General features: G+C 37.5%; 1 pseudogene; it reads right to left on the reverse strand.

Annotated features, from left to right (window-relative positions):
* Positions 1–276: 276 nt before the first annotated feature.
* LOC115868206 lies at positions 277–534 on the reverse strand (annotated as a pseudogene).
* Positions 535–3,409: the final 2,875 nt, after the last annotated feature.

Consider the following 3,409-nt stretch of genomic DNA (forward strand, 5'->3'; position numbering starts at 1 on the left):
CGATGGCAGACACAACTCAGCACTAAAAATAAATTGTTATATCAGAACCAGACTGTTTGACTCCTGTAGCTTTTAATACTATACCTACTTTAAAAATCAGACCGTATGAGTCTTATTTTTGATTCTCTCTTTCAATATTGTTTTAGCTTTCCAGAAAGTCTTGTCATTCAATATAAAGTTGAGGATTGATTTTTGCTGTTTTCACATTTCCTATGAGTTTTTATTATTCGTTAAGTCATGAATCAGGATCCCAGGAGAGAAGTGAGGAGGGCCAGTTCAGATCTTCCCAGGAAATGTGCCTTCTGCCCGGCGGTCATCCCAGGCGGACACCCAGGAAAGGGGCAGAGGGGCCTGTGCACACGCTGATCCCACTGACAGATGGGGGCATCACCCCCTTGGCATTCATCGCCTTCTCGCAGCGGTGCAAGTCCAGGTAGTTCTGCCAGACGTCCTGGTTTGGTTCTGGTTGGGGAAGCAGCTGTCAAGCGGTGCAGTTCAGTAGTTCTTGATTTGGGTGTCAATGTCTTCTGCCATGGTGGTGGCTCTAAAAGTGTCCCCTGAAAATGCAGGCAGCTCAATGTGACCCTCAGAAAATACCTGCTTTTTGCATGTCTATAAAGAGGGCTGTTGGAATTGTATTGAATCTATAGATCACTTTGAGAAGGACTGACCTCTTAACAATACTAAATCTTACAATCCATGAACATGGAGCATCTTCAATCTTCTTTAATATCTCAGCTGTGGTTTATAGTTCTGGTTTCCTTCATGTTCTTATTAGATTTTGTCTTACGGATTTTGTTTTCTTAGATGATATTATAAATGATTTCACTAATTTGCCTTTCAGATTTCTCATAGTTTGTGTAGGAACCCAACATAATTTTATACCCTGCAACATTGCTCAGTTTCCCCATTTGTTCTAGACATTTTCTTGTGGACCCTGGAATTTTCTACATAGAGGATTATTTCTTCCACAAATAAAGATCAACTTCCATTCTTTTTCCAATCGGTATTTTAAAAATTTATTTTTCCTTCTCTTATTGCTTGGTTTGGACTTCCAATACAATATTGAACAGAAGTGGTGAGAATGGGCACCCTGATTTTCAATGGGAAAGCTTTCAGTCTTTCTCCAGAAGTATAACATTAGCTATTGGTTTTAATATATGTCATATTGAGGGATTTCTTTTCTGTTTCAATCTTCTTTAGGGCTTCCATCAAGAAAGGGTACTGTATTTCACCAAACATTTCTCTATATCCATAGAGATGATCGTGTAGCTCTTCTTTGTCCTCGATATGCTGTGTACTATTTATTAATTTTCTAATGTTGAACCGCCCATGCGTCTCTGGAATAAAATACACTTTATCTTGGTGTGTGACTCTTTAATATGATGTTGGATGCTGCTCATTACTATTTTGTTGAAATTTTATTTTTAATCTACATTCACAGGTCACTGGCCTGTAGTTTCACTTTCTTGCGGTATCATTGTCTGGTTTGGATACCATGGTAATGTTTCCTTTATACCATTAATTAAATAACAGTTATTCTCTTCTAAGAGTTAAAATGGCATTGATATAAATTCTTCTCTGAATGTTTTCTTTAATTCCCTCGTGAAACTGTCAGATTTTTGATCACTGATTCAATCTCTTTATTTGATATAAATCTGTTGAAATGTATCTTTTCTTGAGACAATTTTGGCAGCTTTTGTGCTTCTAGGCATTTATCCATTATCTAGGTTATCAAGTTTATCGCTATACAGTTATTCATAATATTCCATAGTAATTCTCCTTATTTCTATCAGGTGTAAAGGCCCCTCTTTCATCTTTTATTTTGGTTATTTGCATGTTTTCTCTTATTACCTTGATCAGTCTAGCTACAACCAGAGTCAACCACACTACCATGCATCAATTCCAACTGACACGCTGTCCTATAGGACAGACTAGGGTGCTCCTGCGGGTTTCAGATGGTGTAAATCTTCACAGTAGCAGAAAACCCATAGAAGCAGTTCTCCCCTGTCCTATAGGAGTGCTATGAGTTTGCCATCGACTTAATGGCCATGAGATTTGAATGAGTGATGCTGGAAACTATCCTGCCAGTATTTCAAATATAAGCAAAGTCACCTATAGTGAACAGTTTTCATAGAATTTTCAGACTAGAAAGAAGGAATATGCTGTCCATTTTGGAAGTATTAGCAACAGAAAATCCGATGAATAACAGCAGAACACTGTCATACATGATGCCAGACGATGAGCCCCTCCGGTTGGATGGAACTGAAAATTGGAGTGGGGAAAAGTTGCCTCCCCAAAGTGGAGTGAGTCTTCCTGATGTGCATGAAGCAAAGCTTTCAGAACCTGCATTTGCTTATTGGGCCTGACTCAAAAGGAGAATAAAGAGCTACAAACGTCCAATATTCCAAAGGTGGAACGCACAAAGTCTGAATATAGGAAAATTGGAAGTCATAAAAAATGAAATGGGACCCATAAACATCAATATCCTAGAGCTTAGTGTACTGAAACACTCTGGTATTGGCCATTCGGAGTTAAACAATCACATTATTTACTACACCAGCAATGAAAAATTTGAGAGGAATGGTGTTTCATTCATTGTGAAAAAGAATCATTCAAGAAATATATTGAAGTACAATGCTGTCTATGATCGGATAACATTTATATGGCTACAAGCAAGATCAGTTGATACAGCTATTATTCAAATTTATACACCAACCATTAAAACTATTGATGAAGTGCTTGAATTCTGCCAACTTCTTCAGCTTGAAATGAATCAAATAAGCAATCAAGATGCATTGAGAATTATTGGTGATTTGAATGCAAACGTTGAAAACAAAGAGGAAAGATCACTATTTGGAAAATATGACCTTGGTGGTAGAAAGGAAGCTCAAGATTGCATGATAGAATTTTGACTGCAAGTACCTTTTTTTCAACAACATAAACAATAATTATCCATATGAACCTCACCAGGTGGACTACACAGATATCAAATTGGCTACATCAGTGGGAAGACAGAATGGAGAAGCTCAGTATCTATCATCAGTCAAAAGAAAGAGAGGAGCTGACTATTACTAATTAATTTCAAAGCTATGCATTTAATTTTTTTTTTTTTTACAAAACCACCTTATCACCTTCAAAGCACTCTCCATTACAATCAAAACATTTGTCAAATCCGGGACTCCATTATTATTTTTTTATTATTAAATACTTTTATTGGGAGCTCTTACATCTCTTAGCACAACCCATACATCCATCCATCCATTGTGTCAAGCACATTTTCACGTATGCTGTCATCATCATTTTCAAGCATTTTCTTCCTACTTGAGCCCTTGATATCAGCTCCTCATTCCCCCCTCCCTCCCTGCTCACCCTCCCTCATGAACCCTTGATAAGTCATAGATTATTA

The sequence above is a fragment of the Echinops telfairi genome, unplaced genomic scaffold, assembly GCF_000313985.2.
Source record: "Echinops telfairi isolate 266 unplaced genomic scaffold, ASM31398v2 ScPeMD7_8;HRSCAF=38, whole genome shotgun sequence".
Classification (NCBI taxonomy): domain Eukaryota; kingdom Metazoa; phylum Chordata; class Mammalia; order Afrosoricida; family Tenrecidae; genus Echinops; species Echinops telfairi.